Source organism: Electrophorus electricus, chromosome 9 (assembly GCF_013358815.1).
Source record: "Electrophorus electricus isolate fEleEle1 chromosome 9, fEleEle1.pri, whole genome shotgun sequence".
Classification (NCBI taxonomy): Eukaryota; Metazoa; Chordata; class Actinopteri; order Gymnotiformes; family Gymnotidae; genus Electrophorus; species Electrophorus electricus.
In genome coordinates, this window is record NC_049543.1 from 11,896,458 (window position 1) to 11,907,029 (window position 10,572).

A 10,572-nucleotide genomic window follows, 5' to 3' on the forward strand; every position below is an offset into this window, starting at 1 on the left:
TCTTTCTCTCTCTCACACTCACACACACACACACACACACACACACACACACACTGTTGTGTGTCTGCAAGGCCTAGCTCATCTTACTCACAGCTACATTACCCAGAATGCATTGTTAACACTAGTATTAGAATGCTATCTCTCAACATTGCTGTACTATTGCTTGTAAAAGTTCCTCTTTAACACCTCCTTAACTGTTATATTGCTCTCTGTAATGTCCTCCCTTTATTCTGGTTTTGGTAAATGCGTGTAGTCCATGCGTGAGTCCAGATTGAAAGGAGTGAAATAGATAAAAATGATTAATTTTGTAAAGTAGAAGGTATGTAATACACTAAAATAGAAAACTGGCCTACATATTTCATTTTTTCTAAAGCCAATGGGTTTGGAGCAGTAGGACACTCATATTTCTAGTAGTCCAGGGGCAGCTCACCACTTGCAATGCTAATGGGTTAGGGTTCATGCTAATAGACTTGTAATGCTAGTTGGGGTTGGGTTTAGGGTTAGTGTTAGGGTTAGTTACGGTTGGGGGGTTAGGGTTAGGGGGTTAGAGCTTAGGGTTAGAGGGTTAGGGTTAGTTAGAGTTCTGGGTTAGGGGGTTAGGGTTATTTAGGGTTAGGGTCAGGGTTAGGGTTTGTTATGGTTGGGGGTTAGGGTTAGGGGGTTAGAGGTTAGGGTTAGAGGGTTAGGGTTAGTTAGGGTTGGAGGGTTGGAGGGTTGGGGGGTTGGGGGTTGGGGTTAGGGTAAGGGGGCTAGGGTTAGGGGTTAGGGTTAGAGGGTTAGGGTTAGGGTTAGGGGGTTATGATTATGGGGTTGATGGTTAGGGTTAGGGGGTTAGGGTTAGTTAGGGTTGGGGGTTAGTGTTAGGGAGTTAGAGGTTAGGCTTAGAGGGTTAGGGTTAGGCTTAGTTAGGGTTGGAGGGTTGGGGGTTAGGGTTAGGGTTAGTTATGGTTGAGAGTTAGGGTTAGGGGTTAGAGGTTAGGGTTAGAGGGTTAGGGTTAGTTAGGGTTGAAAGGTTAGGGGGTTGGGGTTAGGGGATTAGGGTTAGTTAGGGTTAGGGTCATGGTTAGGGTTAATTATGGTTGGAGGTTAGGATTAGGGGTTAGTTAGGGTTAGTGTTAGGGTTAGGGGATTGGGGTTAGGGGTTGGGGTTTAGGGGGTTGGGGTTAGGGTTAGGGGGTTAGGCAGTTGGGGTTAGGGTTAGGGGGTTAGGCAGTTGGGGTTAGGGTTAGTTAGGGTTGGCAGGTTAAGGTTAGGGGGTTAGAGATAGAGAGTTAGGTTTAGTTAGGGTTGGGGGGTTAAGGTTAGGGGGTTAGAGTTAGAGGGTTAGAGTTAGTTAGGGTTGGGGGGTTGGGGGTTAGGGGGTTGGGGTTAGGGTGTTATGGTTAGGGTCAGGGTTAGGGTTAGTTATGGTTGGGGGGGTTAGTGTTAGGGGGTTAGAGGTTAGGGTTAGAAGGTTAGGGTTATGGGGTTAGGATTATGGGGTTGGGGGTTAGGGCTAGTTAGGGTTAGGGTTAGGGGGCTAGGGTTAGTTTGGGTTAGGGTTAGGGGTTGGGGTTGGTTAGGGTTAGTTATGGTTGGGGGTTAGGGTTAGGGGGTTAGAGGTTAGGGTTAGAGGGTTAGGGGGTTAGGGTTAGGGGGTTAGAGGTTAGGGTTAGTTAGGGTTGGAGGGTTGGGGGGTTGGGGGGTTGGGGTTAGAGGGTTGGGGTTAGGGTTAGATGGAGTTAGGGTTAGTTAGGGTTAGGATTAGGGTTACTTAGGGTTAGGATTAGGGTTAGTTAGGGTTGGGATTAGGGGGTTAGGGTTAGTTAGGGTTGGGGGGTTGGGGTTAGGGTTAGTTAGGGTTAGGGTTAGTTAGGGTTAGTGTTAGGGTTAGTTAGGGTTAGGGGGTTAGGGGGTTAGGGTTAGTTAGGGTTAGGGGGTTAGGGTTAGGGGGTTAGGGTTAGTGTTAGGGTTAGTTAGGGTTAGGGGGTTAGGGTTAGTTAGGGTTAGGGGGTTGGGGTTAGGGTTAGTTAGGGTTAGGGTTAGGGTTAGTTAGGGTTGGGGCTTTGGGGGTTAGGGTTATGGTTAGGGGATTAGGGGGTTGGGGTTAGGGTTAGTTAGGGTTAGGGTTAGGGTTAGTTAGGGTTTGTGCTTTGGGGGTTAGGGTTATGCTTAGGGGATTAGGGGGTTAGGGTTAGTTAGGGTTAGTGGGTTAGGGTTACGGTTAATGACTTTGTCTTTTTATGTTTAAAGGGGATAGTGTTGAAAGTGTTTAACATATGCAGAGAAAACTGATGAGAAGTTAAATTATACCTGCATGACTATAAGTAGCAGGAGGGGGGTGGGAGAGAGAGAGAAGGGGGGGGAGACAGATTGCAGACAGAAGCAAATTAAAGGGGCTGATACAGTAGACATCAGCTAATTCACACAGGGCCAGGTGAGACTTAGACCACACACACACACACACACACACACACACACACACACACACACGCACATACACACACACACACGCACACACACACACAGACACGCACACACACACACACACACAGACACGCACACACACACACACACACACACATACAAGCACGCACACACACACACACACACACACACACACACACACACACACACGCACATACACACACACACAGACACGCACACACACACACACACACACATACAAGCACGCACACACACACACACACACACACACACAAACACACATATGCACACAACTGCCCCTCTAGCCTGAAGTATCAGGTTAACCAGAGAACCAGATTACAATTAGTTCAGGAGTGCCTCCAATCCTGTCCTGTCCTCTGTCAATCTCTCCTTCTTCCCTCTCTCTTCCCCCCTCTTCCCTCTCTCTTCCGTCTCTCTTCCCCCCTCTTCCCTCTCTCTTCCCCCCTCTTCCCTTTCTCTTCCCTCTCTCTTCCCTCTCTTCCCCCCTCTTCCCCCCTCTTCCCTCTCTCTTCCCCCCTCTTCCCTCTCTTCCCTCTCTCTTCCCTCTCTCTTCCCCTCTTCCCTCTCTTCCCCCTCTTCCCTCTCTCTTCCCCCTCTTCCCTTTCTCTTCCCTCTCTCTTCCCCCCTCTTCCCCCCTCTTCCCTCTCTCTTCCCCCCTCTTCCCTCTCTTCCCTCTCTCTTCCCTCTCTCTTCCCCCTCTTCCCTCTCTTCCCCCTCTTCCCTCTCTTCCCCCCTCTTCCCTCTCTCTTCCCTATCTCTTCCCTTTCTCTTCCCTCTCTCTTCCCCCCTCTTCCCTCTCTCTTCCCCCCTCTTCCCCCCTCTTCCCTCTCTCTTCCCCCCTCTTCCCTCTCTTCCCTCTCTCTTCCCCTCTTCCCTCTCTTCCCCCTCTTCCCTCTCTCTTCCCCCCTCTTCCCTCTCTCTTCCCTATCTCTTCCCTTTCTCTTCCCTCTCTCTTCCCCCCTCTTCCCTTTCTCTTCCCCCCTCTTCCCTCTCTTCCCTCTCTCTTCCCTCTCTCTTCCCCTCTTCCCTCTCTTCCCCCTCTTCCCTCTCTCTTCCCCCCTCTTCCCTTTCTCTTCCCTCTCTCTTCCCCCTCTTCCCCCCTCTTCCCTCTCTCTTCCCCCCTCTTCCCTCTCTCTTCCCTCTCTCTTCCCCTCTTCCCTCTCTTCCCTCTCTCTTCCCCCCTCTTCCCTCTCTCTTCCCTCTCTCTTCCCCTCTTCCCTCTCTTCCCTCTCTCTTCCCTTTCTCTTCCCTCTTCCCTCCTCTTCCCTTTCTCTTCCCTCTCTCTTCCCCCCTCTTCCCTCTCTTCCCCCTCTTCCCTCTCTTTTCCCCTCTCTTCTCTCTCCTCCCGCTCTTCCCTCTCTCTTCCCCCCCTTCCCTCTCTTCCCCCCTCTTCCCTTTCTCTTCCCTCTCTCTTCCCCCTCTTCCCCCCTCTTCCCTCTCTTCCCCCTCTTCCCTCTCTCTTCCCTCTCTCTTCCCCCCTCTTCCCTCTCTTCCCCCCTCTTCCCTCTCTCTTCCCCCCTCTTCCCTCTCTTCCCCCTCTTCCCTCTCTTCCCCCTCTTCCCTCTCTCTTCCCCCCTCTTCCCTCTCTTCCCCCTCTTCCCTCTCTCTTCCCCCCTCTTCCCTCTCTTCCCCCTCTTCCCTCTCTTCCCCCTCTTCCCTCTCTTCCCTCTCTCTTCCCCCCTCTTCCCTCTCTTCCCCCTCTTCCCTCTCTTCCCCCTCTTCCCTCTCTCTTCCCCCCTCTTCCCTCTCTTCCCCCTCTTCCCTCTCTCTTCCCCCCTCTTCCCTCTCTTCCCCCTCTTCCCTCTCTCTTCCCTCTCTTCCCCCTCTTCCCTCTCTCTTCCCCCCTCTTCCCTCTCTTCCCCCTCTTCCCTCTCTCTTCCCCCCTCTTCCCTCTCTTCCCCCTCTTCCCTCTCTCTTCCCCCTCTTCCCTCTCTTCCCCCTCTTCCCTCTCTCTTCCCCCCTCTTCCCTCTCTCTTCCCCCCTCTTCCCTCTCTCTTCCCCCCTCTTCCCTCTCTTCCCCCTCTTCCCTCTCTCTTCCCCCCTCTTCCCTCTCTTCCCCCTCTTCCCTCTCTCTTCCCCCCTCTTCCCTCTCTCTTCCCCCTCTTCCCTCTCTCTTCCCCCTCCCTTCCCCCTCCCTGCTCTCTCTTTTTTTCACTCTTTATCTCTCATGCATACACAGTCAGAAAATGGCAGCAGTGAGCAGAAATTCACACCCTGAGCAGTGATGTTGTAGAGGAAAACCATTATACGCAAACGTGTGTGTGTGTGTGTGTGTGTGTGTGTGTGTGTGTGTGTGTGTGTGTGTGTGTGTGTGTGTGTGTGTGTGTGTGTGTGTGTGTGAGCTCAGGTATGTGAGGTTGTGCTTCCCGCAGGATACAGAGTGCACCCCGCTGCAGTGGGACCACACCCATGCATACATCAAATACACACACACACACACACACACACACACGTGAACACACATGCCTACATACATGAAACACACCCAAACACACGCAGTCACATACACACACATTTTCACAAGCACATGCGTTCACACATAACATCCACGATCACATGCATACATCACACACACACACATTTCTTCTCTCTGGTTTCCACAGAATAGAACAGACCAAGAAACAAACAAAAGTCTTTAGATAGGGAGGAGGAGACGGAATCTCCTTCTGCTTTCATAGACCTTAGCCAGATAACGCCGCCAAGCACACACACACACACACACACACACACACACACACACACACACACACACAGGGCCAGTGATGCGTATGAGATCTAGCATGCCAGACTAAGTACTGTGTCTCTGTACCAGTTTCCAATCTGTCCCACTAAATCACATCACTGGGTCCTTTAGCTGGAACTCAGATCGTCGCACACACACGCACACACACGCACACACACACAAACACAAACACACACCCTGGAACAATGATGGGAATGGGGTCATATACAAACATATATGAGCAAAATATAACACACATGCACACACACACACAGAGAGAAACAGAGAGACACGCGCACACACACACATGCGCGCACACACAGAAAGATAGAGACACACACGCACACACACACTGAGAAAGAGAGACACACACAGCTTTGGCATTATAAAGCCTTGCATGAGAGTGTACATTCCACAGTGTTGGTACAGAATGGTTTTAACAACAAAATACCAGCAGTGTGGCTCCTAACACACACACACACACAAACTTCTTCTAATTCTCATTCAGTACTACTAAAGTCAAAGCATGCTGATGTCTCTTTTACACAACCTCCCCCTGGACACAGCTGCAGTTCCCCTGGTTACAGCCATGGTTCCCCAGGTTACAGATGCTGTTCCCCCAGTTACAGCCACGGTTCCCCCAGTTACAGCCATGGTTCCCCAGGTTACAGATGCTGTTCCCCCAGTTACAGCCACGGTTCCCCTGTTTACAGCCACAGTTCCCCCAGTTACAGCCACGGTTCCCCCAGTTATAGACAGTTTCCCCGGTTACAGACATGGTTCCCCAGGCTACAGTCCCGGTTCCCCCCGGTTACAGCCACTCAGAACATTAAAAGATTTATCAGTCACTGGACCTAAAGTGCTTTCAAAAACACCAACTCATGAACACTCACAATCACAGGAGAGCATAACCAACCCGCACTCTAACACAGATGTATCAGAACCCATGGATCAGTGGCATTAGAACCCATGGATGAGGGGCAGTAGAACACATGTCCTCAGTGAAGTGATTACAGATTTCGGGGCGATTAGTGAATGGGGCATTTCAGCCCCATTTAGTAGTTGGGGTAGTTTGTTTCTAGGTCTGATATAGCGAGAATGAGAGAGGGCAAGAGGAATAGAGAGAGAGAGAGGGTGAAGGAGGGGAGAGAGAGAGATAAACAAGGTTAAATTTAGGCTGGAAACCTCTCGTCCCTGAATGTGTGTGTGTGTGTGTGTGTGTGTGTGTAAACGCTACTGTTCTTTGTTTGATCCCTGTGTGTATCTGCGTGTGTGCCTCTCTGTGTATGTGTATGTGTGTATCTGTGTATGTGTGTCTCCCACACACAACAGCAGGCCTCTGATCTGATTTATCGATCTTAATTCGTTGTCTGAGGTCAAGTGTGTTAGTGGGTCTGATTTCACCATGACACTCCCAGGCAGGGAGGCGTCTGATTGGCCAAGGGCCACGCAGACCTCAGAAAACACACACACACACGCATGCGTGCTCCCCAGAAACATGGCACTGGGTCTAATCCCTTCTTCAGATCAACAGAATTACACACACCAAAGTGCTCACACACACACCACAAACCGTTCTCATACACTCCAAACCGCACACACACACACACACACACACACACACACACACTACACGCTACACACTCATGCCCACCTGTTGCAGGCTGATTTATCCAATAATTGTTTTTGCCTTAAGATTTAAAGCTGATTCTCTGATTTAAACAAAACAATATTAACAAAATAGCTAAATTAAATGATGTTAACAGCAAATACGATTTTACTTATGAAGAACCAGTGACATCTGCATCTGTCACTGTGATGAAAATAACTCAGTAAGAAAATAAATAACTCCGTAAATAAAATGTAAATAAGAGAGCAAGAAGCGGATGTTCCTACGCTACACTCCTCCCCACGCCGGCGGCCGCATGCTGGGGATTAGTCACTCCAGTTAGCACGGCTGTGCTCTCAGGGTAATGCAATCATTTATTGGTTTTTCATTTGTTAATTATTTATCAAACACTATGTACAGGCCGATATGAAGATGATCTGTCTTTTTCTCTCCCGAGCGCTGCTTACAGTGGCCATATAAAGGGTTTTACTGGGAAATGACTGGGTTTGTACTCTTTAAGTATTTCTTAACAGTATTCCACATAGTGATTTGTAGACTAGTGGTAGTGCTTTAAATGTATTCTCTAAGTCTCCAGACACCAGTGTGGAGATTTCAGAGCTGGAGTTGTGTGTGCTGTTCTCTGTGTCATGGATAAATCTCTCAGCGCAACGTTTTGAACACACTGTAGAGACGACTGGAGAGGACACCATTACAGTAAGCCCCATACAGTAAACACCCATACAGTAAACACCATTACAGTAAACACCGTTACAGTAAACACCCATACAGTAGACACCGTTACAGTAAACACCAATAAACACCTTTCCATTAAACACCAATACAGTAAATACCCATACAGTAAACACTCAAGAAAAGCTTCTATTTGTGCTTCTAAATAACTCTGATATGTGATAAATTTGATATTCTGAACAACTGAATTTATTTTACGTTAAAGTGTTTGAATTCCTTCTTCTTTCCCTGTTTCCTTTGCTCCAGATGTCGCCGGGACAGAGGCAGAGCCGATCTTGAGCAGTGTCTGGTCTCCCGTAGTAACGACGGACGAGCGGAACGTGCCAGACCTCTGAGGACGTCGTCTATAGTGGGCATGGACACCGCACCGTCCTGCTAACCCTGCTAACCTCTGCCTCGCGGCCCGTCTCCCCTCCTCGGTTTGGCATGGCCCATTAGCGAGATTGATGACTAGAATTTCCCGTATGATGTGTGGATGTCTTGCTTACTGTCTCTCCGGGTCAGCACGCATAACAGCGGAGTGTACCAACACATTCCATTAAACTCCCAGTGCCAAGCTGGTTTCACCATGGATCACTACAGCTACGATGCCATCTCCCCCCGGCGCAATTAATTACGTGAAATTAGCCGTCAGTTGGCTTAATTACTGTGATGAATGTATTATTGGAATAATAGTGAACAAAATTGGAAAAATGTATCAGCGGGTCAGAGACGCTCTCAACAGCGGCGTGTCAGGGAAAGTAACTGGTGTGCTTCATCTAATGGAGACAAAACATCTGAAGATTATGTAAGGAAAATTGAAGAGCTTGGCGATATAACTGATTATGGTGCTTAAATGTGTGTTTGAGCAGAGCACTGGGAAAATGGCACTAAAGTGAATTAAATCGGAATCAAGCAAATTAAGCGCAAACACACAGCAAGAATCCAGTAATAATGAAGAACTCTGACTGTAGCAGAATCAGATAGGGAAGATTATACCAGTGTGTCTGATATACTGCAGTGTGTCATATACCACAGTGTGTGTGATATACCAGTGTGTCTGATATACTGCAGTGTCTGATATACTGCAGTGTGTGATATACCAGTGTCTGATATTCCAGTGTGTCTGATATACCAGTGTGTGATATACTGCAGTGTGTGATATACCAGTGTGTCTGATATTCCAGTGTGTCTGATATACCAGTGTGTCTGATATACCACAGTGTGTCTGATATACCAGTGTGTCTGATATACCAGTGTGTGATATACTGCAGTGTGTGATATACCAGTGTGTCTGATATTCCAGTGTGTCTGATATACTGCAGTATGTGATATACCAGTGTGTCTGATATACCACAGTGTGTCTGATATACCAGTGTGTCTGATACACCAGTGTGTCTGATATACCAGAGAGAGAGAGAGAGAGAGAGAGATTACACCCCTCTTCCCCTAGTCAGGTCAGCCAGTCTGTCCTCTGATCCTAAGCTGTGTGTCCTGACATAGACTCTTCCCACAGACCTTAACAGCGCTAAGATGTCTGAACACACCATAAGTAGCCAAAAGGTCACTGCTTTTAGTGTTTCACACACACACATGCACATACACGCGCGCACACACGCACACACACACACACACACACGCACACACACACATACATGCACATGCACACACACGCACACACACACACACACCACGGCACCAATGCAACATGGGAATGTCTGATAAGAATGTCTGTTGGTCAGTGTGTGATATATAATATTTTTAACTGTAATATTACATTCAGGAACATGTTTGATTTTAGACATGTGTGAATGTATTCTGGAACAGTGCCATATGTAAAATTGTGCTCTAGGTCAGCTCTAGAATAGAGCTTCGTGTGTGTGTATCTGTGGTGACCTGCAGCTCCGGAGGCGGTCCACAGCCTTTCTCCCACTCCTGGCCTATGAACCCTCAGTGGATGTGAGTGTGACGGTCCGTCTGCATTCTCCGAGCTGCATCCACGTATCCGACCATCCCGCTGCTCGTGTCCACTGCAGGGACAGATGCTGATGAGGGCACTAAAACGCAGTGTGGGAGCCTGCGCAGGGTTACAGCCTGAAACCCTGAACCTGATAGGTGAGGAAACCCTCTGGCTGGACTCGCTGGGAACTCAGACCTCAGCTGTCTGATTCCCAGAGCTGGGCTGATTCCCAGAGTTAAGCTGTCTGATTCCCAGAGTTAAGCGGTCTGATTCCCAGAGTTAAGCTGTCTGATTCCCAGAGTTAAGCTGTCTGATTCCCAGAGCTGGGCTGATTCCCAGAGTTAAGCTGTCTGATTCCCAGAGTTAAGCTGTCTGATTCCCAGAGTTAAGCTGTCTGATACCCAGAGCTGGGCTGATTCCCAGAATCACGCACGAGGCTGTTCCTCTCAATCAACACCAGGAACATAAATATCAGCTGTTTTGAGAGTTTCCTCTAGTGTTGTCACGGCGACACAGTGACATTATCAGGGAATGTTCTGGAAGCGTGTTGGGTAAGTCCTGCTTTCTGGAGGGATTTTACTGCTATAAGATGATATTTGGTTTTCATGTCTTACATTATTCTTGTTTTCATTCTCTCTCTGCGCTTTATTTTTGGACTATGGTCGTGTTTTCACGTGTCCCCTTATCCAGGTTCTAACATCTGGGAAAAACCCTTCAATTTCCTCCAAATGTTGGGAATATTATTACTGTGTCACGTTACCCACCAGCATGTCTCATTCTGAGACTGTTCTCCTGTTGAACTGGTGCCGCGTTTATTAGAAGTATTATTATCCGTAATAATAATTTCTAATCTTAATTATTAGTAATAATTCCCACAGCACCATTGCGTTTTCTGATTCTCTTTAGTTCCTGTTAACTTGGCTCTCAGAAGTTAATAGGTTTATAGAGTCTATGCATCACCATGTCCGTCAGTGTGTGTGAAAGGTGAAATGACGTCTGCTATTGAAGGTATCGAGTCATCAGGAGACGTTACTTCAACACCGGCTCTGTGCTTTACTGTGGCATGGCTCCTGTGTTTCTCACTGTCTTGTCTCCTTTCTGTCT